The sequence below is a fragment of the Cupressus sempervirens genome, chromosome 10 (assembly GCF_028749045.1).
Source record: "Cupressus sempervirens isolate cs-2001-9-10 chromosome 10, ASM2874904v1, whole genome shotgun sequence".
NCBI lineage: Eukaryota > Viridiplantae > Streptophyta > Pinopsida > Cupressales > Cupressaceae > Cupressus > Cupressus sempervirens.
In genome coordinates, this window is record NC_143127.1 from 443,880,473 (window position 1) to 443,906,312 (window position 25,840).

The window sequence follows — 25,840 nt, forward strand, 5'->3', positions numbered from 1 at the left end:
TAGGTGATATTCCAAGTGAATGATCTAAAGTACTCTAGAAAGGCTCACTCCGAACAGGGTGGTTGAAATCCTCTAACTAGATCACATTTAATAGTGTGTATTATAACCTTTAACATTGTTAGCCTTTCATAGGGAATCACTCTAGAAGAGTGATAATGTATAGCATGTTACTGGTTGTTTTTCCCAAATTGGATTTCCACATAAAATCATTGTGTCAAATGTGTTATTGAATCTGTTATGTTTCATGCTTACTATAAGGGTTTCATAATAGATGAAGATAATCACACCATTTTATTTCTCAAGGATACTATATCTATTCTGAAGACTAGCTATTCCATCATAAAATACACTTGAATTGTCAACCCAGGGATGTAGGACTTGAAATGGGTTAGCACGATATATGTGCTAAGTTCCTTTCAGTGTCTTAACACCTATGCTGCAAGAAAGTAAATTGCATGAAAGGAATCTATACTATTGTGACAAAATAGTAAACACACTTGGAATAATAATAGATAACTATAGAAATCTTTTGAAAATGAATCTAAACTAGTTAACAACTCAAAACATCCACCATGATCATTTTTCGCAAGTGCTACTGGAATTCTCATAGTAACAATACTATAGGACTAAAATAGTAAATCTATCTTGAAAATAGGAAATTGCAAGGAATGAATCTAATCTACCTAAATCTATTCCACCTCCCAAGTGGTCCCCCTTGGTTGGTTTCCACTAACTAAGAACACAACAATTATTCCAAAACCACTCTTTCATTAAAATCCTTCTTTGATTACATTGATTGAATAATTCATGAAAATAGGAAAAGAGTAGCTTCTGAATCTTAAACCAACATTGTCTATTCTATCATTACTCTCCTAGTAAGATGATCCAAATCCATTATATAGAGGATTGGATACTTATTAAAAACATGACATAAAATTCTTGAACAAACATCTCCAGAAAAGAAGGCAGAAGATCAACCATGACATATTAAATTTATTACTAAGCAACATAATAACAAGTTGCACAAAATATAGCAAGTTGGGTCTTCCTAGATTTTCTAGAATAGTACCTCCTCTGTAGGCACCATAGGAACTAAACTACACTTTCCTTGCCATGATCGATCTCTATCATTCCTCTTCCTGTAATGCAGTAATCACCACCCTTTGCGTTGCTCATCATTTCCTAAAAGTTAGAAACATTTGGAACACATATGCAAGATAAAATTTCTACTCTTATTCACATATTAGAACATAGCTTAAAATATATTTATGTCAAATATTACATTTTATGTATAATATTAAGCAAAGTATGTCATACACACTACCCATAGGATAGTTGTCTCTGGTATACGTTCACAAGAATTTACACAAATGTTTTGGAAATATTTTTAGACAAAGCAAAAAGAGCAAGTGCAAACTATAAAAACTATATCAATATTGAGACATTAATATGCCTCATCACTTACATTTCTGAAAAGTTGATTAAAAAATAACCTACGAAATTTAAGTGATTGTATGGTCTAATGGATGCATGCATGAATATGTTTTATGAATATGAGTTCTTTAAGCTGTGAAAAGTTTTATTTTCATATATGGACCTTGGAAAATTGATTCACCCCCCTCTCAGTTATTCTAAAGAATTCCAATAATTGGTATCAGAGCCATCTGCTTAAGAGGACTAGTTTGAAGGTACTGGAAGCAAAAGATGAAGATGTCAAAAAGAGAGGTACCCAAGCTTAATAGGGACAACTTTCCTACATGGAAAAGTCTAATGAAGCTACACTTAGGAGGTCTAAGAGACCATGCACAATCTACCATCACCAATGAGCATGTTGGTCCTATTAGAGCCCTAATTGCAGAAGATTTAAAAAAGAAGAAAGAACATAATCAAGCAATGTTGGAGATTGCCTCTACCATAAGTTATGCTAAGTTAGATGACATCAAGGGTTGTGATAGTGCAAAGAATATGTGGGATGCTCTTCACACCATCTATGGAGGTGATGCAAATGTTTTGAGATCCAAATTTGAAAGTCTTAGAAGTAAATTTGATGATATGAGAATGCAAGAAGCTAAAAATGTTGCTCAATATTGTTCTAGGCTAAAAGATGTTGTTAATTCTATATGAGGATCTACTAGTAAGATAAATGATGAGACTGTATTAAGAAAAGTTTTGAGAACACTGCTACTCATCTATGCTATTAGAGTTTTTGCAAGAAAAGAATTGAGATGTATACTAGGTTCTAATCTAACTCTTGAAGGTCTAGCAGGTAGGCTCAAATCTAATTTTGACAACTTCAAATTTGATAGTGTTGAATCTCCTTTCAAAGATAAGCTATCATTGAAGTAGCCTAATGAGAAGAAGAAGAAAAAGGAAAAATACATTTCCAATGACAGTGATACAAGTGAGGAGGATGTAGAATAGCTTGAAGTAATACTAGCAAGGATATTTCACAAAGGTAAAGGCATATTCAAAGGTAAGTTACCTATCATATGTTTTAATTGCAATAAGGTTGGTCATATTGTTGCTATATGTCTAGAGAAGAAGAAAAATAGAGGTGGAGACAAATACAAAAGTAGAAGTGATGAAGACAACAAAGATTAAAAAGACAAAGGTACGAAGTCTTGCTACATTGTAGAAGCAAAAACCAAAGATGGATCCAACAATCATGATGATGAAGTGGTGTATATTGCAATGATGGATGATTCTGATGAGGATGAGGCAACTACACTAGTGTCTTGTGTGAACACGAATGATAGATGGATCATTGAGAGTGGATGTTCATATCACATGAATAGAGATAAAAATAAGTTCATTACTTTGAATTATTATAATGGGAATAGTGTAAGGTCTGGTAATGATGCACCCTATCTAATAAAAGGAAAAGGTTCTATCAAACTCAGAAAAGATTTTATGTGACAATGCTTATTATGTTGAAGGACTTAACTATATTTTTTTGAGTGTGTCACAACTGAATAGTTCAGGTTGCAAGGTTGAGTTTGAGAACAAGATAGCTAAGATATATGATATCGATGGAAAACTAATGGGAAAAGATGATCAAACTAGAGGTAATATATTCTACCTTAATATGGGTGATGCTACTTGTCTAGTTGTAGAATTTGATGATGCGTGGTTATGGCACAAGAGGTTATGCCATGTTAATTTTGATAACTTGGTTAGTACTATAGGACCATAAAATGGTCTAATATCCAACATACTATGAGCAAATCACAAACTCAACAAACATACATTGATACCCTCTAGTCTACCATGAAATCCAAATAAACAAAAGGATGAACACAAAGTTAAAACTTCCTCTTTCACTTGTAGCTCCCATGTCCTTCTTTCTTCTCCATGTGATATAACTCCAATTTCCTATAATGTACACAATTAGGAAGCAAAATCCTATGATAATGATAATGCTATGAGAATACTAGAAGAAGTGATTTAAGCCTGAGAGAGCAAAAAGAGACCAAATACTTAGAACCTAGGGACTTGAAGGATTTGGAGGACCAAAAATGAGAGGAAGAATGCTCAATTTATAATCAACATGCAAGATGAGAGCATTGGACTTGTCACCTTGGATATGTGACTTGGTAAGAGATTCCTTTGAGAATCCATGACACATATGACACAAGATGCCAAATGTAGGATTGTGTGAATCTTGGAAGTCAAACATGGCTATAAATGGAAGAGGATCTATGACATGTCATGTGACACCTCAAACCAACTTAAAGCCAAGAACTTATGACAATGGAAGCCAAATATGGACATGCATAAGGAATAAGAATATATGGATTATGACATATCATAGCCAAGTGTAAATGGAGAATCCATGATGTGTCATGCCCATGTATCACGATGATGTCAATATCATGTGGAATATTTGAATTAAAAAATCCATTATTCCACACAAATAGAAATTAGTAAAAATGGAATTAATGGTGGAAAATATGACTTAGGAAATTAAGAATTTCCATGGTTTGTGAATGACAAATCAATTGATTAATTAAATTAATTAATTGAGAAGGTTAGTTAGGAAGAATAATTAATAAAATGAAATAGGATTAAATTATTGGTTACTTAATTCTATAGAAATAATTAGTAGATGATTGGCCAATTTTGATTAAATAAGTGCAACAATATCCTTTGATGAAAATGTGACAATTATGTAAATTGGCTGGGATGATGATAGGTAGACCAAAGCCATGGTCAAATTGATTGATTTCTTAAAATTGATAACATGCCAAGGACACATAACATGCACTAAGGACATGTAACACTTAACCGATATCATAAATGCTACAAGATCGAGATTGATTGATATGGTCAATCATAATAACATTGATAGATGCTATAAATGTTATTAAATGGTTGATAATTTCATGATCTGACACTAAGAGACTCAACAATTTCAAAGATTGGATGATGTGAATGACAATTTGAGCTAGCATTGAGAGCCATGACAGTACTAAGGTCAAATTGATAGATTTCCAAGGCACCGAGAGCTGTGAAAATGTCTAGGTTTGGAAAAATGATGATATATTTGAGATGTTAGATTCTAGGTAGATTCAAGGTGATTCTAGGTTGATTCGATATGATTTTGAGTTGATTTCATATGATGTGAAAGAGGATACAAATGACAACAGACATTGTTGAGATACAATCAACTTGGCCAAAAGATCAAAATTAGTGGAATGAGAGAATGGGATGAGTTAGTATGAAAATGTGATGAAATCATAGACATGAACCATTTTAGAGCATCTAAAAGTATCAAGAACATGAGAAGAGTTAGAGGTTTGCCTAAGTTGAAGAAACCTAACAATACAATTTGTAAACAATGTTAGGCAAAATGACAAAGTCTAGCTTTAACAGTAAGACTCACACCTCTAAAGGAATTTTGGAGATTGTTCATACTAACTTGTGTGGACTAATTGATGTGCAAAGCTACAAAGATGATAAATACATTATGCTATTTGTTAGTGTTTATTCTTGGATGATGGAAATTATGTTTTTGAAACATAAATTTGATGCTTTCCAAATGTTTAAGTGGTACTTAGCAAGAATTAAGAAGGAAACAAGTAAAAATATGAAATGTTTAAGATCTGATAAAGGAGGAGAATTTACATCAAATGAGTTTGAGATGTTTTGTAATGACAGAGGAATCAAAAGACTAACATCTACCCCTAAGACTCCTCCACAAAATGGAATTTGCTGAAGGGAGGAACAAATATGCAATGGATTGTGCTAGGACACTCATGATGGAGAAGAATGTTGCTTTAAAATACTAGAGAGAGGCTGTAAGTACAACTGTATATACCTTGAACCATGTGCAAGTCAAGAAAGGTACTCATTCAACACCTTTTGAACTATGGTATGGATACTCACCCAATGTAAAATATTTTAAGGTACTCGAAAGCAAGTGTTATATTCTCAAAGATTTTAGGAATGGTAAATTAGATGCAAAAAGTGAAGAATTTATATTCCTTGGCTATTCCACAAGAAGTAAAGCTTATAAGTGTTTAAATACTAACACTAACAAAGTTGTGGAAAGTGCAAATGTGAAATTTGATGAATATATAGATGTACATGAGGCTGAACCTATGAAGGACCCAACAGAATACAAATATTTTGTATAATTTTATGAAGGTATGCCTGTTGATGAAGATTTTGTAAATGAAGTTGCAAACCAACAAAAAGTTTTAGTGACTGCCAAGTCACATACAATGAATGTTGAGTTGCATTTAGGAACTAATCTATTGTTAGGAGCCAAGTTATAGAATGTTAGGAGTCGAGTTATAGAATGAAGTTGAGACACATTCTAATTTTGGATTAGTGTACTTGAAAGAGATGTTGAATTAACTGATAGAGAAGTACATAGTGATTTAGAAGTTGATAAACCAAATGAGGAAAATAGAGCAGAACTGAGATTGTCAAAGTATGTCAAATGACATCACCCTGCTGCACAAATTATTGGAGATAAAGATGCAAGACCAATGACAATGAACACATTGAGAAGTGATACATATTTTCTTAGCATGCATGAACCTAAAAAAATGAAAGATGCCTTAGAAGATGTGAACTGGAGTAAAGCCATGAATGAAGAGATTGAATAAATTGAAAAGAACAAGACATGGACTTTAGTTCCTAGACTAGAAGATAAAAATGTGATTGGCACCAAGTGGATTTACATAAACATGTTAGATGAAAATGGTGAAGTCACAAGGACTAAGGAAAGATTAGTTTGTAATGGGTATGCACAAGAAGAAGGGATAGAATATGGAGAAATATTCACTCTTGTTCCAAGATTGGAAGGTGTAAGAACTTTGCTTGCTTATTCTACATACAAAGATTTCAAAGTTTATCAAATGGATGTCAAATCTGCTTTTTTGAATGGCATATTGGAAGAAGAGGTCTATATAGAAAAACCAAAAGGATTTGTTGATACTAAAAACAAAAACATGGTATGTAGACTACACAAAGCTTTATGTGGTTTAAAGCAAGCACCAAGAGCATGGTATGAAAGACTTCACAATTAGCTTGTGAAAATTGGATTTGGAAGGACTGTTGATAATAAGAATCTATACTTGAAGATAGAAAAAGGAAAAGGCATTTTACTAATGAAATATTTGTTGATGATATCATATTTGGAGGTCATGATACTTTATGTAAAGCTTTTTCAAATGAAATGAAGAAAGAATTTTAGATGTCTATGTTTGGAGAGATCAAGTTCTTTGTGGGTTTGTAAGTACATCAAATGAAATATGGTATATACATTACTCAGTCAAAATATGTAAAGGAGATACTGAAAACTTTTGGATTGGAAGATTCTAAGCTAGTAAGCACACCTATGGTGACATGACACAAATTGTCAAAGAATGATGATTCACCTGAGGTGAATCAAACATTATACAGGTCTATGATTGACAAATTGAAATATGTAGTACATACCATACCTAATATTGCATTATCTGTTGGGATAGTTGCAAGATTCTCTACTAATCCTAGGAAGAAAAATTTGATGTCTATTAAGAGAATAATGAGATATCTAAAAGGAACAAAACACTATGGTCTATACTACAAGAAAATTGAGCAGTTTGAATTGAGAGCCCACACTGGTGCTAATTGGACTAGAAATATTGATGGTAGAAAAAGCACTAGTGAAGGAGAATTTTTCTTAGGAAAAAAGTTGGTTACATGGACTAGCAAGAAACAAAACTACATATCTCAATCTACTGCTGAAGCTGAATATGTTTTTGCTACAGTAAATTGTACAAATATTGTATAGATCAAACAACTACTCAAAGGTATGGAGGAGGAAATCACTAAATCTATGATACTTTATTGTGATAATACAAGTTCTATAAATATATCAAAGAACCCTGTGATGCATACAAAGACTAAGCACATTTTAATCAAACATAATTACTTGAGAGAGTTAGTTCAAGACAAAGAGATGAAGATGGAATATGTGAATACATAAGAGAAATTAGCTTATATCTTCACAAAGAATTACCTAAGGATGCTCATGAGTATCTAAGAGGTAAACTAGGGGTGATACCCTATCCAAGGCTACTTAAGAAGCATGAGAAGCTCCCTGAATCAACTAAAATGATTGACATATGTTACATATTGATGTAGTGTAATATTACTTTGGAAGTTGCCTAAAGTAATCAAAGAGCTGGAGCTACAAATTAGTCACAAGCTAGGTGATAGAGGGAGAAACTTAAAATGTCCATATCTACATATTAAGATGACAGGTCTTTTGCATTGTTGTCAAAGAGGGATAAATATAGAAAGGGACAAATACAAAAAGGGGAAAGAGAGAAATATAGGAAAAAAATATAGAAAGGAAGAAACATGGAAGATCTACTTAGAGGGATAAAGTGTTGAGGGAGATACAAGAATAGATAAATAGAGATAGATACCTAAATATTAGAAAGAGGAAGTGATCAAGAGAAAGTCATAAGGATGAGTTGATTGTCTGTTGATCATAAAAGAATTTTGTAACATATATAGAAGATGAAAGCTACTGATAGAGGGAGATATTTCAATACAAGGAATTATTTTCTTTTTGGTATTATTGTTGGTACTTGTTTTCCATTAATGCCAAAGAGGGATATTGTTGAAAACAAATTAATACAAGTATGAGAATGTGTTTCAATCATTGTTTTGTCATTGATGTCAAACCTGCTACTTGTAGGTAAGACAACTACTTAGTTTATTTGAGTACTATCATTTGTTTGATTGATAAAGAAGATTTTATCAAATGAGATAACAAAAGCACCTAGAGAAAAGGTTGAGTTATCAGTTAAGCTAGTAATGATATAGTGCATTAATTATCTACTTAAGATTACAAAGGTTGGATACACTAATTAAGTCTAGAAGAAAAAGTAAGAAGAATTGAGTTTGTCAAGCTTGATCGAGTGGATGGTAGGTGCCGAGAAAAGTTAGTGCAAGCCAAGTAGAAAATTAGTTGGAGCTGAGCAAAGCCAAAGTTCAATGTATGCCAAGTGATACAATGTAAGCTGAGTAAAGTTTAGTTGATGTTGAGTACCAATAAACTTTAGTGTTTGCTGAGTGATCTAGTTGAAGATGAGTGGAAGAACAATATGGAAGCTGAGTGACAACACATTGATGCACATTAAATCTTATATTTGAAAAATCTGAGCTAACAATTTTATTTTCTCAAATTTTGTGAAGTGTGTGAAAAATAACTATGATGAGTTGGTGGCACAAAATTCATGGTAAACTACTTTGAGGTGAATTCAAAGAGGATTGAAGAAGACGTTTCTAGAAGGGACTAAAATGAAAAGATGGGTAGATTCATTTTATCCTACCTAATCCTACCTAACCCTAAAATGGATAATAGACGATGAATAGAAAAAAATCTTAATTTTTTATTTATAGAGATGGCTGGTTAGAAGCAAGGTTGGTCAATGTTCAAAAACCTAAGTTAGACAAGAGGTCTAAGCTATTGTTTCATTTAGAGAACAAACAAAAGAGACTGCTATTGGAAAGAAAAGCAAGTAGGATTAAGAGTATGAATGCTTGAAGGGTGAACAAGCTATTAGAGCTAAAGTGTGTGAAAGCCAAGTAGAATAGAGGATTGAAACATAGATTTGTAATTTACAAGTGAGTTATAATTTGTTATTAGAACAAACCTTAATGCTACTTTCTAATCATTGTACTAGTATAGGGTAAATCCTTTGGATTAAGGTTGACCTAATAGTCATTTGTAAATCCTTTAACTAGGTGACATTCCAAGTGAATATCTAAAGTCCTTTAATAAGGCTCACTCCTAATACAATGATTGAAATCCTCTAATCAGGTCACATTTAACAGTGTGTATTGTAACCTTTAACAAGGTTGGCCTTTCACAGGCATCACTTCAGAAGAGTGAGAATGAATAGCATGTTACTAGTGGTTTTTCCCAAATTTTGTTTCCACGTAAAATCATTGTATCAAATGTGTTATTGAAACTGTTATATTTCATGCTTACATTTTTGCAAAGTTGATTCAACAACAACCTACACAGTTTAAGTGATTGTATGACCTAATGGATGCATGCATGAATATGTTTTATGAATATGGGTTCATTAAGCTATGAAAAGTTTTATTTGTAAATCTAGACCTTGGATAATTGATTTACCCCCCCTCTTAGTTATTCTAAAGAATTCTAACACTTCTACCTACTCTTTCATTTTCGCTATAGTCTCTACAACCTTTTCTAATTTTTGCTTCATCTCTTCCAAAAATTTCTCAAGAAGCCTATTCTATTCTTGTTGATATGAAAAATATCTTTCCAACTTTGCATTGGTCACCATGGTTCTTTCTCCTCTGGATTCACTTTCCTCTAACATACACTCTACACTTCCCAAGCCTTTTATTGACTCTTATACCAATTTGGTGGGGAGTACTATCTTTAAAGAGCAATCCATCTCTCCCTAAGAGCTATTATTTGGTATTATTAGGGTATTTCACTCTACCCTACTCAGTTATCACTCCTAGGATCCCCTTTCTCCTTATAGAACTCACCACCAACTTCAAACACTCAACTATGTTCCTCAATCCAACTATGCACTCATGGGCTCAACTTAGCCACTATGCTCCCAAATTGATCTTGGGACTAGGAATTTATGTCCTTCCTATTCTCTACTTATTTTCAATCCATTTTGATCCACTTGGATGTATTCTTCTTTGGTTTTTCCTATCAAGTTCTTACTTTTCAAGTTTTATGCCTTATAGCCCTTTTATCCCTACTTAGGCCTTGTAAAATCAATGTTCTTGGAATAACCTTCAACTTCTCCAAAAAAATCCTAACCTGGTTAGGAATTATTTCTAGGGTCTTCCTAGGCTTTAAGATTTCCTAGGTTTTAGTCCCCCAAAGTGTCAGTACTTAGGACTGTCACCAAACTCCTATTTTCTTGGGTTGTTAGGGCTAGTGAACTAGTGTAGGTTCTTGGCTTCCATTAATGCTCTTTTCAACTCTAGAACTCCTCTCTTGGTGGTCACTTATCAAGGACTCATGCCCCTACTTACTCCAACCATTGATTGACACAAAACAATCAATCTTGCAAACTTTCTTGCTTCTATTATGTACAAACTCAGCCAAAATGCTTCAACACTTGCTTAGGAATTGATGGTAGAAATAACTCCCTTGCAAATAACAACCTCAAAACCCATATTTACACCATTTACATTGTCCCTTACTTTATACCAAGTTTCTATTGAATTTCAACCATGGGAATTCAAGTAGGGCTCATTTTTACATAACTGGTCCTCTTCAGGACAATGAACGAGAGGAAATTAAAGATTTTTCAAAATGACAAAGAATTATTTAAAATATTCAAACTAAATTAACAAATCTTAACTACATCACAAGAATAAACTCCTCACCACCTCACATTAATCCATTCAACCTATTTAGAGTTTGGATGAAGGTAAAAGTCCCTCTATCAAATTAAATCCAACATCTTTCTCCAATGCCAACCAAACAATTTGAAAAAAAATCTAGATTAGGGCTTGTCTATACTTAAATATGTCAACCTCTCCTATTCAAACCCTAAGGTTAGGTTTAGTGCTCCATTGGATCTATTTCTTATATTTTAGGAAATCTTGTTTGACAACTTTACAAAGTTGTCATGAGCAACATTACATCATTTTACAATTTCCCATTTCTACTATTTGTTGGAAATGTAGTATAGACTGGGTGACTAGGGGGGTGAATTAGGAACCAAAAAAACTATACTTTAATTCACTCATTAAACATTCACCATGTAATTTGATTTAGTTGCACACATGAAAGAATGAAAGCAATAAAACATTCATAACACTTGACACAATATTTGGTAACCCAAAATCCTTCCAAAGTAGAAAGTAAAACTGGGGTGGGGATGATACCCACAAGATTTATTACTACAGTATAAAGTTAGCATGTTAAAGCTTACAATTGGTCACTTCTGATGATCTACCCTATTAGGAGCAATAAGGACTATTAGGCCCACCTTGTGAAAAGATTTACAACATACAATAAACTATGCACTCTGTTAGGAGATTTGGAATGAGACTATTAAGTCTACCTTGTTAGAGGATTTGACTGATGCACCTATTAGGATGAATCAATGCTTGATTTTTGATCTACAACTTATTTTTCTGAATGAGATTCCTTTGAAATATAATGATCACCTTGCTATGATAGATAAGTCTTTGCTTTTCCTTAAATTTCTTATAGCCTTCTTAATTCACACTCATCTACTTTTTTCTTGATATTCCTTCAAAAATATTCTTGCTGGATATGAAAAGATATATTACACACACACACACGCATGCACACATGCACGCACGCATGCACACACACACGCACGCATGCGCGCGTGCGCACACACACACACCAATCTAATAAATTACCTTCTGGAGTTAGCTACAATACCAAATTCAAAAAATCTTCACAAAGTTGGCTCACTATTGTAACTTGGGTTTTGAAGACCACATAGGTGATTTTCTGACACTTGGCAACACCTGTCAACACTCAAAAAACTCTAGCACTCGGTTGATGTAGATGCTTAGTCCATACTAATTGCTTAGATTAATAGAAAATTGATCAACATTGGATGACTCACCAAACACTAAAGAACTTGGTAGACTCAGTTGACACTAAATGGCTCAGTCAAAACTACCATCATTCACTTTATTAACACTGCCAGCTCAGTAGATACTACAAATCTAGGTTAACACTATGCTTTGCCTCAGATGTTTTGTAGACATTATGAAGCTTGACATGAACTATAATCAGACTTATTTGCTTAATAGCAATTGAAACACTTGGTTATAGCAATATGATAAGCTCAGTAGTAGTTGTAGAGCTCTATAACAATGTAACCAAGTGTTAAGTCACTAATAGACAAATGATTTGACCATAAGGTCAAAAATTTCCCTATTTGGCATTAGTGAAAAAAACACTAATCATACCAAAATAATGAATACTCAAAATTTAAGTCAAATCTCCCCCTATCAACATGTCTGGGTCCACAACTCAATTTTGATTGTTGTCGTTCCCCTTTGCATTAGTGACAAAAACACTTATCATACCAAAATAATGAACACTCAAAGTTTAAGTCAAAACTTCCCCTATCAACATGTCTAGGTCTAAAACTCAGTTTTGACTGCTATTTGTTGCTGCTTAGTAACCTTTGACTCTATTTTTGATTTTCGAAATTGTTTTTGTAAACATATTCTCTGCTTTGTATTTACATATCTCAAACTATACATGTATTTTCTCCTTTTATACATATATCTTCCCCTTGATTTTACATATGATATATATATCCCCCTTGATTTTGACATAAATGCCAAAATTGCATAACTACAAGGTAACACCAAAATGTGAACGGAAATCAATGTGTACCTTCAAAATTATGGACATTGTCTTATCTCAATTCTATTGCAAAACTTTTGATGTGTGTAAAGCTATCTGTACATCTACTGATAGTTCCATCATGTCGTCAACTATAGAGAAATTATTGTCATGGATCAATGATTCTGCATGTGCAATATACTTTTGCATTGCATCTATGTTGGGAAGTGTCATGCCCTATATTTTTGCTAGTGTGGCCCTTATCCTAGTTTCTTTCCTCAACAATTCTTCCTAGAGATCTGTCAAATTTTTGATTTTTACAAAATTTGTAGAACTACAGCTAGGATTATGTGACAACTGATGTGCACTTGCCTTCATGTAAGCATCTATCTTAGACATTTTTTCCTTTAGTTCCTTAGTGAATTTAGATGTATCACTTAGTTTCACAAATAAGGAGACAATATTATTTGCAAAAATTTCAAAAGTAGCAAGAATAGTAGATCATTCTACTTAATCAATAGCTATCCTCTATGTTACCTTCTTGATAAATTTATTTTCAAACTTCCTTTGTAGCCTCGGCAAAAGTTTGTCTTGTCCATCCATTTCCTCATTATACTTGTGAATAATGTCAACAAGTTGATCCAAAATTGGTTTTTTATCATCAACCTCAATGTTCAGTGCATCAACAAATATTTTGTTGACTTCTACAAGCACTTGATCCTCTCTAAGCTTTTGCTATTTTTCCCTCTTCTTCCATATCTCACCAAGGGCATCGATTTGATCAAGAGTCAGATTGGAAAGATCCTAATCTGGTATTACAATATCCTCCTTTAGATTAATTTCTTCAATAGAGGCTTCTACCTCTTTACCCTTTTCCTTATGAATAACTAAAGGAATAATTTCCTTGTCTTTCTTCAAAACTCTAGTGCTTGTCCGAGGCTTAACCTCAACTATCATTACACTTGCCACATTATAAATTATATAAGAAGTAACAATAGTATAAATAGTATCAACAATAGATATAACAAGAAAACTTATTGATGCTGGCTGTGACATTGATGCCAAGATGATTTGAGCCTGTTGCTCAGTAGATGAAGTGATGGAAAATTCACTCATCATTACACTTGGTAATATTGCTCCAATAGTTAGTTGGGTGCTTGGTAAAGTAGTGTTTACCTCAACTAACTTGGTAGTAGTCTTCTTTAAGATAGCTTACACTGAGGCTTTTCTTGAAGAGAGAGGGAGGGAGGCCCTTACTTCTGCTACTATCTTTTTAGGATCTGAGTCTTGAATACTCTAAATTTTAGGAAGGTTTCCTCCTTCTACTTCTTGACCCTCTTGATCCTCTACATTATCTTCTTCTACATTATCAATATCATAAATTTCATCATCATTTATTTCCTCATCATCTTTCTCAACACTTACTTCATTATCTATTTGCACAACCTCTTCACTAGGCTTGTGCAAACCATAGATGTTCTTCCATGTAATTCTGTTAGACTTCACAACTACTTCAATGTATTTTGATAGGATTAGGAATGCATTGATTCTAGGGGTTAGCTTTGTTTTATTCTCCTTCAATGATTCCTTCACTTCCTTGTTAGATAGATTCAACATAAGTTGTCTCAGTGTTTGTTCTCTAATGTCCCTAACAATATTTAATGCATCCTCCCAATGATGTGTTACTATCTTTAGTAGGATATCAAGAACTTGCTTTGTCAATTCCTCTGGAGAGTTCTTCCATTTTTCCATTTTAGCCACTAGGGATTCTTTAATTTTTTTCTTCTCTACCTTGGTCCTTGATTCATATTTCAAAAATTTGAAATTAGACATACCTCCACCATCTTGAATTATTTTCAATCTTTGTTCAAAGGTGAGAGCTGATCTCTTGAATGTTATTTGTTGATCTTCTTCTTCTTCATCATTATCACCCAATTTGAGTTTCCTCTTAGATTTTGCTGATCTTCTAGTGAATATTGCAAGGGATTACTTTGTAGGTTTGATTATGATAACCTTCCCTTTCTTCTTAGGTGGCTCTTCCTTTTCAGATTCTTCTTCTTCTATAGTTTCCTCTGCCTCTTCTCCTTCCTCAATGTCATCTCCTTTACCTTCTATCAGTAGAGGAGATTTGGACTTCTTGGTCTCCTTCAGAATATTTTCCACTTGTTTTCTCCCTCTCTTCATAGCCTAAGGAAGCTTGATATCCAGGGAGATCCTAGCCTTGGATTCCTCATAGGTAAAAACTTATGGTGCCTTTTGGTCCACTGGTTCATTCATAAGAGCCTCAATTATGTCTCTTGTGTCATCTATGTTAACCTCATAACCAAGAGGCTTAACCCATGTTACTCTAGGCCTTACTACCTAATTGTGCAATTTGTCACAATTTACCAAAAAACATATATCTTGCTCATAGTCTTGTACTAATTTCTTTGGAATCCTATATCTACTCTGCATTTTCTCCTTGAAAGTTTCAAAGTATGCTTCCATAATACTTTCAAAATTATAACCCATCTCTAATATGAATTCATTGATTTGATATAAAACTCATGTATCATTCTTCCACACCATAGTTCCTTTGGAAGGAAAGAACTTCTGTACATAAAAGAATAAACAAGTTAATAGAGATCCAAACTTACATGGATTGTTCTTTGATGACTAAATGCTTTCCATGTTTTTGATAAGCTGATTGAGCTGTAGCTTGGCAAGATCGAATGATAAGTTATTCTTCACAAAATTATATACTAGGTCAACAACTTCACACGAAACACTATTCAATCTGCTTGAGTTGTAGATCTTGTGGGAAATGACATGGATACCTAACTTGATCTCCATGTCAGTTACATAGTTCAACTTCATGCCTTTGCCATCCCACTTAGCATGAGTCTTCTTCATTAGTTCAACCTGACCTAGGGTTTTGGTGTTTTTCTCTTTGTTCAACATTAGCAACCCTATGATTATACAAATAATGTTCTTGCTGATCTAAATAGGTTGATCCAAAGAAATGCATGTTGTGAACTTGGCTAAGGATTAACCTAATCTATTTCCCTTGGAAATCCATTGGCATATGCAAGATATGCGTTAAGCCTTTCATCTCCAAACGTTTGTGCTTAGGTTTTAAGCTCCCATCCACACATAACTTATTGTATACTTGGTTCATTTCTAGGGTTCCAAAATCTTGAATTGAATAGTGGTAATATGTCTCAATATCATGAATAAGGAATACCTTGGGAGGAATTCATGATTGTGCTCTAGTTGGGTCAAGTTCTTCAGCAATCACTAGACTTAATTTGAATATTGGGACTTTGCAATCAACTCCTTGAACCAAATTCTCCAAACCTTTCTTCACTTTGCTACTACAGGATGCCATACCGCTTAGTAAAACTTCAAATGTTGGGAATAACTTTGATGAAATTTCTTTGAATCACTTGTGGGCTTTCGAATACTCTTCTCTCTATTTGCTCTAAAAATCATGATGAAACAATAACCTTTGATTTCTTCTTTTAATGAAATTCTATCTTTAAGTTACCATTAATGTGTCATACAATAGTTAGCTCGATGACATGCCATCCTCCACTTAGTTAAATCTTCAATGCTCTGAAGATACCTTCAACTCATCATAGTCATCAAGTCAAAATGCACTCTAATCTCACTATCTGCATCCAAGCTCGATTAGGTTTTTCAACCCAACCATGCTCGGTAAGGTCTAAGAAATCCTTTACCATTATCTTAACTCAGTGATCCTTGTGCATTTGAAATGCTAATATGGATCTTCTTCTTGTGGACTGGAACTAATATGAGATATCTCCATCTGAATCATAGTTCCAATAATTTCCATAGGTAACTAGTTTGAAATGGTTGGGTCACTAAACTCATTAGCTTGGGTGTCAACACTTTCATTACTCTGATTTTCCTTCTTTGGAGATTTCCTTACTCATTTCTACCTCATTTAACTTTTGATATTTTTAGCCTTTGCTATCTTTTCATCTTCAACTCTTCCTTGGTTCATATAGTTCTTGTAAGATGTCCAAGTTTTGTACATACAAAACATGTCTTTGTAGTGTGTCTCTTCCTTGTGTGATGTTTTATGCAATTTTCTCCAATGTGCTCATACTCACCATAATAGTGAAATCTATATCATGTATTGTAATCCCAATCAAATATAGCTTTGACAATTTGTTTTGCTGGGTTCCATTTCTTGGTTTGCACTCTAAAGATTGTGCCCTTGTTTGTTGCAATTGAAACACTTTCCTTAAAACTTAGGTTTCTCTATGCATTCACTTTCTGTATGTCCTAGTTTGTTGCAACTATAACACTTTCCACTAAACTTTGATTTACTATTGCTCCAACACTTGTTTGAAGTAAGTCCTATCTTTCCATAATGATTACAAGTAGGCCTTTTATTCTTTTGAGCTCCTTTCTGAGATGATTCACCTTCTTTACTGTATCCTAATCCAACTTTTCCTTTCGGTCTAAATTGATTTTTCTCATTCAATTGATTCATGCTTTCATGATATTTCATCATCCTTTCATTGGTTTTCTTCTCTATGCTATGATCATTCTACAATATTTCATTCTCTATCCTCAAGTTGATAAGCTCTTGATTTGCATCATTGATTTGATCAATTATATTGTTTGCCAAATAGATAATTGATTAATTTCATTGTCATTTTCTTCTATTTCTTCTTTGGCTTTATCCTTTTGTTCTATGATTTCACACATTCTAACTGATTGAATTTCTTGTTCTCTTTTCAACTTTCTGACTTCTTCATGAAGAGTAATATTCTTTTCAAGTAGATCTGTGATTGCTACATTAGCTTCATCTAAACTTCTTTCTTGTCAAATGTCTTCAATTCTTTCTTCAATGTAGAGATTGCCATTTATCTGTGCTACAGGATCTTTTCTACTTTTCAAGGATTTAGAGAGCTGCTCCTTCATTCTCTTGAATTGATCCATGGAAAAATGCAGATCCAACTTTTCATTTTGAGTAGCTTTCTCCAGTCTATAGTCTTCCATTGTCTGTGATCTTTTCTCAAGTTGCTAAACTTCTGATGTGAGAACCAATATCTCTGATACCAATTTTTAGAAATGTAGTATAGACTGGGTGATTGGTGGGGGGTTGAATCAAGAACTAATAAAACTTATACTTTAATTCACCAATTAAATATTCACCATGTAATCTAATATAATTATATGCATGAAAGATTAAAAGAAATAAAATATTCATAACACTTGACACAATATTTGGTAAAATGGAAACCTTCTAAAATAGAAAGTAAAACTAGGGTGGGGATGATACCCACAAGATTTATTACTATACTATAAAGTTAACTTAGTAAAGCTTACAATTGATCACTTCTGATAATCTACCCTATTAGGAGCAATAAGAACTATTAGGTCCACCTTGTGAAAGGATTTAACATATACAATGAAGTATGCACTTTGTTAGGAGATTTGGAATGAGACTGTTAAGTTCACCTTGTTAGAGGATTTGACTGATGCACCTATTAGGATGAATTAGTCAATGATATCTAATCTACAACTTGGTTTGCTAGATGAGATTAATTTGAAATACAATGATCACCTTGCTGTGATAGACAAGTCTCTACTTTTCCTTATATTGCTTACTCATTTAATTTTTTCTTGATATTGCTTCAAAAATATTCTTCCTGAATATGAAAAGATATATTAAATATATATATCAATCCAATAAATTACCTTATGGAGTCAGCTACAATACCAAATTCAAACAATCTTCATAAAGTTGGCTCACTACTGTAACTTGGGTTCTGAAAACCACTCGGGTGATGTTTTGACACTCAACAACACTTGTCAACACGCAAAAAAATTTGGCACTCAATTGATGTAGATGCTCAGTCCATATTGATCATTTGGAGTAATAGGAACTTGGTCAACACTGGATGACTTAGCAAACACTAAAGAACTCGGTAGACTCGATTGACAATACCTTTATTCACTTCGTTAACGCTGCCAGCTTGGTAGACACTACAAAGCTTAGTTAACACTATACTTTTCCTCAGATGCTCGATAGACACATTGTAGCTTGACATGAACAAAAATCAGACTGATTGGCTTAGTAACAACTAAAACACTCGGTTTGAACTACTAGTAGTATGATAAGCTTGGTAGTAATGTAATCAACTGACTAAGTGTTAAGTTACTAATAGACAAATGATTTGACCATAAGGTTAACACTATCCTTCCATGCACAATTCAACCCAAATCACATCATATGGTCATAAAAACACTTAAAAACATCAAAAGCATCATTGTCACTCCATTTTTGGAGACTTGGTCAACCTTTGACCCATGTTGACTTTTCTAGGACTTAGCATTAGACTTACTGAGAACAGACCAAAAGCATACTCCAAGGACACTTATCTACAAACAAACATCATACCTCACTTGATACTTTATCAAAAATCCTCATTACCTTGGTGGTTGGCTAGAACCACCTGCAAGCCAAAAATGAACTATAATCTAAACAAGACCCTAGGGTGCTCCTGCACCACTTTCTAACAACATTCTTTGTCTTTGACTATTTGATAAGATGCTTAGACTTACTCACAATACTTGTGCTATCATAATGTATGATATCAAGCTCTATAAACTTAATTCCAAAATTCTTCAATTTTTATTTCATCTAAATTATCTAATTACAATTATTTTCTTCTATTACACACTCTGCTTCTATTGTGCTATGTGATATACAATCCTATTTCTTTCTTAGCCAAGAAACCAATCTTCCTCCTAAGAAGAATGCTCCACCACTTGTAAGTTTTCTATCATTACACTATTTGTCCAATTCACATCAGTTTATTCACATAAGGTAAATTCATTTGATATATCATACCATAATCCAAAATCATGTGTACCCTTTAAATATCTTAAATTCATCTCACTGTTGCATAATGTGATTCTTTAGAATCAACTTCAAATCTCACCACAATACCAATTGTATTAGCTATATTTGGTCTAGTGTGTGTTAGATATTGCAATCCTCTAGTCATAGACCTATACATATTCTATTCAATAGTAGGTGTTTCATCTTTTCTAGATAGCTTGTGACCAATTACAATAGGTGTTCCAATAGGTTTACAACTTTCTAAACCAAATCTTTTTAACAAATCTTTCTAATACTTTATTTGTGATATGAAAATACCATCATTATTCTACATAATATGCAATCCCAAGAAATACTTCATCTCAACAATCATTCTCACCTATTATACAACTTTAATACTTAGTAGAAAATATATCATATAGTTTCATAGCAAGTAGGAGTAGGAGCGGACAGGGGAAAGGATGGGGCAATGCGCCTTTTCAAAATTTGAAACCTATTGTAGGTGGGATTCCACAAGGAGGAGGAAATTTGAATGCAGGAATGAAGGAGGTGTCTATAGAGTATCAGGGAATAGCAAAGATTGGAGATATGATGGAGAATGGGGATGGGGACCCACGTGACAAGAGAAGAGGTCCTAGATAAACCTACTCCATCACCCAAAGTGGACCAGTCTAGGTTTTTAGCGAAATGGTCATCTCCTTTTGGTGTTAAACCCTCTGGCAAGTCTTCTTTCCCTCCGATTAAGATTCTTTCTAGTTTGGATAAGGGGTCTTATGTGATTTCTATTCTAGATGAGCTGGTAGACCGTACTATTGCCTCAATGGAAAAATTTATTAGGTAAAGGCCAAACATAGATATAGTGATATCTTTCACTCAGAATAAATGACATCTAAAGGGATAGGTCAATGTTATGGCTATGGCAAAAGGCTTCCTATCTTTTGATTTTACTTGTAAAGAGGACTTGTCTAACATCCTATGTGGAGGACCTTAGAGTATAGGTCAGTCTACTCTTGTGCTTTAGAAATGGTCATCGAAATTGGATTTGAATGAATCATTCTTTGTGCAAGCACAAGTTTGGGCTAGACTTCTAGAGTTGCCCTTAGAATTCTGGAACGAGGATGTGTTTGTGGGAGTAGAAAATTCCTTTGGGGAACTTTTTTCAATAGACCTGGTAACAACTTCTAGAAGCAGGCTAATGTATGCAAGGATATCTATTAGTGTCAGGGAAGGGGAAGACATACCAGAGGTTGTGAGCTTTCATTCTATGCTGGAAACACATATGTAATAGCTTGTCTACGAAAGTATTCCTTTTGCTTGTTTTCACTTTATGAAATATGGACATAAGGAAAATCAATGCCCAAAGGTCAAAGTAGACAGGAAGAAGAGTTCATCTTATTCCCAAGGAAAGGAGAAAAAGATCTGGAAAGGAAGGACATCTAGGGTGGCCAAAAAATTGAGGCGTTAAACACTCCTATTAAAGGAGGTAATAAACCAACCAACACATCTTCTATAGTAGACATGGATGTCCTATCTAGACCAAAGATTAATGTGTAGGATAAACCAACATTAAAGATTAATGGGACTACAAAACCAACAAGGACAGTGGAAGAACCAAAAAATATAGTGGAAGTCTCTACTGATGGAAGTAAAGAGACAGTCCTTAAAGACTCAAAGGAAGATGAAATAGTTGTTTCATTTATTAGAGAGGAGGAAGATCTGTCAATGAATCATGGATTCTTAGAAGATGAGGCTGATCCTAGAGTTTTAAAAGCCAAGGAAGAAAATGGAGCAAAATCAATTACTGCTCAAGAGGAGACTAAGATAGAGGTGGAAAGCCTACTTCAGGATTTGATGATGTTAGATTCTCAAATGCAAGAAGTGGGGGAACAAGTTTCTATTGAAGGGGAGTTAGTGAGAGAAAAACTAGAAGATGTCTTGCTTCTCCCCTCATCTCCTAAGAAGGATCCAAATGTTTCATGCAATTTGGAAAAGGGATTAGAGAGGGAAAAATATTTATCTCCAAAGCCTAAAAAGGAAAGTAATCAAGAACCCTCTCCAGTTTCACCAATTGAGACTAGGAGTCATAGTAAACCAGACTTGGGTATAAGGTCAAGATCAAGAGGAAGGAGACATGCTAGCCAAGTCAGAGAAGATGAGACCAGAAGAAGTTTGGTGGATCAGAGCTAGAGAACACTTCTAGAGTGCTCCCCTAGTTTTAAATGAAGATAATCTCTTGGAATATAAGGGGCCTTAATGGAGCACATAAGTAGGAAATCATTAGGAATATGATTAGAGAACAGAGACCTGGTACTCTGATGATACAAGAAACTAAGATGAAGAAAGAGAGTTTGGGTAAAATATCCTTTAGTAATAACATGAGTGGAGAAGCCTCAGATTTTGAAGGAGCATCTAGAGGATTGTTGACCGTTTTCAATAATAAGCAGTTCAAATTCACTACCTTGTATAACGATGGTAACATCCTTTTTTGTAAAGTGTTCCATATGTACTCCAATGATTTTTGGTTCATTTTGAATATTTATGCTCCTAATTCTAAAAGGAAGAGGAAGAATTATTAGTCAAAAGTCTATTATTTGGTTCAGACCAATAGCATAAAAAAAGCTATTATTATGGGGGATTTTAATACTCCCTTATTGGATGAGGAGAAGAAGGGAGGTTTGACACTTGACTGGGAAAGTAAAATGGACCTCTCTAATTTCATAAATAGCCTGGCTTATTTGGACTTGGATCTATTGGGAGGAGCTTTTACTTGGTCAAATAAAAGAACTGGAAGGGAGTGTATTTAGGTTTGGTTGGATAGAGCTCTTATCTCTATAGACTAGTTGCAATCTTTTTCCTATAAGTTGTCTCTACTTCCTAGAGTTGGCTATGATCACTCGCCTATATCTCTCTCGATTGTCTCTATCAAATCAAGAAGGAACTTCCCATTTCAGTTTGAAATGATGTTCACATCTTGATTTATTGAATAAGGTATATCATTGGTGGGGGATAAAGTGGAAGGTATTTCCATGTTTAGAGTAGCGAAGAAGTTGAGCAATGTGAAGAGAATGATAAAAGTCTAGAATAAGATGGATTTTGGTCATATTTTTCATGATAAAGAGGATCTATCTGTCAAACTCACCTCTAGTTAAGATAGTATTCAACAAGAAGGGTACAATGATTTGAACAAAAATTTTGAGTTGTCTATTCTATCTAATTTACATAATATTATAAGAAATGAAGAGAAGTTCTGGAAGCAAAGATCTAGAATTAACTGGCTAAAAGAGGGGGATCAAAACACAAGGTTTTTTCACATTTCCACTCTAAAGCATAAAGCTAATAAAAAAAAAATTTGGTTTAAAAAAGGGATAGGATATGTTGACAAAAGAAAATGAAATTGTTGTAGAGGCTATTTCCTATTTCTCCTCTCTTCTATCCTGGGACCCTAGGCCTGGATGGATTTCCAACCTTCTTCTTCCAAATTTACTAGCAGGTGGTTATGGTAGATGTTGTGAAGGTTGTTCAGGAATTCTTTGGAGCTAGAAGTATTTTAAAAGAGATTAATTTTACTTTTTTGGTCCTCATTCCTAAAAATCCTAGAGCTAACTCTTTGGATCAATTTAGACCAATTAGCCTATGTAACTCTTTCTAAAAGATTATCTCTAAGGTGCTAACCTTCAAAATGATTAGAATTCTTCCTTTGCAACAAACAAGATTTGTCCTTGGAAGACAAATTTTGGATTTGATCATGATGGTGCATGAAATTATCCATTCAATGGAAGTTGGGAAGAGAGATGGAGTGCTCCTCAAATTATATCTTTCAAAAGCTTATGATTGGGTCAACTGAACTTTTCTTGGTTTGGTGCTCTAGTCTTTTGGCTTTAATCAGAAAGTTTGTAAGATTATATCTCAGCTAATTTCAACTTCTTCTCTTACAATTTTGGTTAATGGTGCTCCTTCTAATTTTTTCAAGCCTACAAGAGGGCTTAGATAGGAGGAGCCCTGCTCGCCTATTTTGTTTATTATTTTGGCAAAATGTATTGGAAGGTTAATTGAGAAGAACAAACAAGTAGGAAGGCTAAAAGGGCTTAAACCATCTTCTAGGTGTGATCCTTTCTCTCATAAATAGTTTGTGGAAAATACAGTGATGGGAGGGGAAGCTTCAATAAAGGAGGCTAAGGTTATGAAGGAGAATCTAGACTTGTACACTAGAGGATCTGGACAACTTATTAATTGGGAAAAAAGCTCAATTTTCTTTATTAATACTCTAGAGGATAGGTAGAGGAAAATTGTGAGGACACTTAGATGTGGAGTGGGAAAGCTTCCTTCTACTTATCTTGGACTCCCTTTGGGTGCAAAGCCTCTTAACTCCTTCTGGAATGGGATCATTGAAAAATTCAGTAAGAAGCTTGTGGGCTAGAAAGGGGCTTCTCTTAGTCAAGCAGGCAAATGCCTTTTGGTAAAATCTACTCTTCAAAACCTCCCAATGTGTACCTTGATCTTTTTGGGGATTCCAGTTAAATTTGAAGAGGAAATGGAAAATATTTAGAGGGATTTTTTGTGGTTGGGTCTTGAAGGGTGAAATAGATATCCCCTTGTGGCTTGGGATAATGCCTATCTTCCAAAGTGCTATGGATGATTGGGTATCAAGAAACTCAAGCATCTTAATATGGCTCTCCTAGCCAAAAAAATTTGGTGTATCTTTAATATTACTAGGTAATGGAGAGATATATTTGTTAATAAGTACCTTAGAAGACATTCAATCTAGTATTTGCTAAACGATGAAGACATCCTGAGTGGGTCTATTATTTGGAATGGTATTCTTAAAGCAAGAGAGCTAGCCAAGGAAAAGGTAGTTTGGAAAGTGGGGAATGGGGAGGATATTATCTTCTGGACTAATCATTGGTTGCTATAAGGACCTCTTATTAATAATCCTACTTTTGAAATGTGGGCTAATGATTGTATTAGGCAATTTGGTTTGAAAGTTAGTGATTATAGAACTAACTAGGGATGGAAAGACCTATCTTTCATCTCTGAGGATCTCAAGCCAATCATGACTATATTGAATTCTATGGTTATTAATAAAAAGAGGGATGAAGTTATATGGGGTGAAAATCCTAATGGTTGTTACTTGGTAGGTTCGAGCTACAATTCTCTTTGGATCCTAAAAGAGAAACCCCCTTGGGTGAAAGCTTGGTTACCTAGTCTTACCCCAAAGATCAATATAATTTACTGGCTAGCCTTGCAAGACAAAATTCTTACATAGGATAATTTAATAAAAAGAGGTCATATTATGCCTAATAGGTGTATCCTTTGTAAGAATCAGATGGAATCAATCAATCATATGTTTATACATTGTTCTTTCTCAAGGGAGGTCTGAGAGAACATAACAATTTTTTTTGGGGTAAGCTGGTGCATACTAGGTAATCTTCTAAATTTATTTTGCCACTGGATAAGCATGTTCAAGGATTCAAACTTGCTATATTTAAGTACCTGGACTTTGCCTCATTTTTGTTGGGGAATTTGGAAGGAAAGAAACAATAGAAGTTTCAAAGATAGATAGGAACCTACTTATGTTCTTGGAGAGAAGATTTATAGAAGCATGAAGGGAGGAAGGGGGAGATATTGAAAATGGTGGTAGTAAGAGGGAGAAAGAAAAGGATAGGAGGAAAAAAAGACAGGATGTGAAATGGTTGCTCCCTCTTGAGGGATGGCATAAAGAAAATTTTGATGGTGCATGAAAGGGTAACCCTGGACCTTCAGGTTGTGGAGGAATCATAAGAAATACTTATGGTGGAGGGGTGGTGGCTTTTTCTCATCCATTGGGTTTCTAAACTAATCATTTTGTAGAAGCCAATGCTTCTTTCCATATAGTTAAACTGCCCCTTGACATAGGGATTAAAAAATTATGGTTGGAGGGGATTCTAATAACATTATAAAATGTATTAAAGGAATCACTTGACCTTCATGGTCTATTGCTAGTTTAATTGAAGAGACTTGAAATCTCCTTCAAAATTTTGAATGTGTCCATGTCACCCATGTTTATAGGGAAACTAACCTTGTGGAAGATTGGTTTGCCAATGAAGTAGTCAAACAAGATAAGGTGATGACCTGGAATTCAGGCGGGA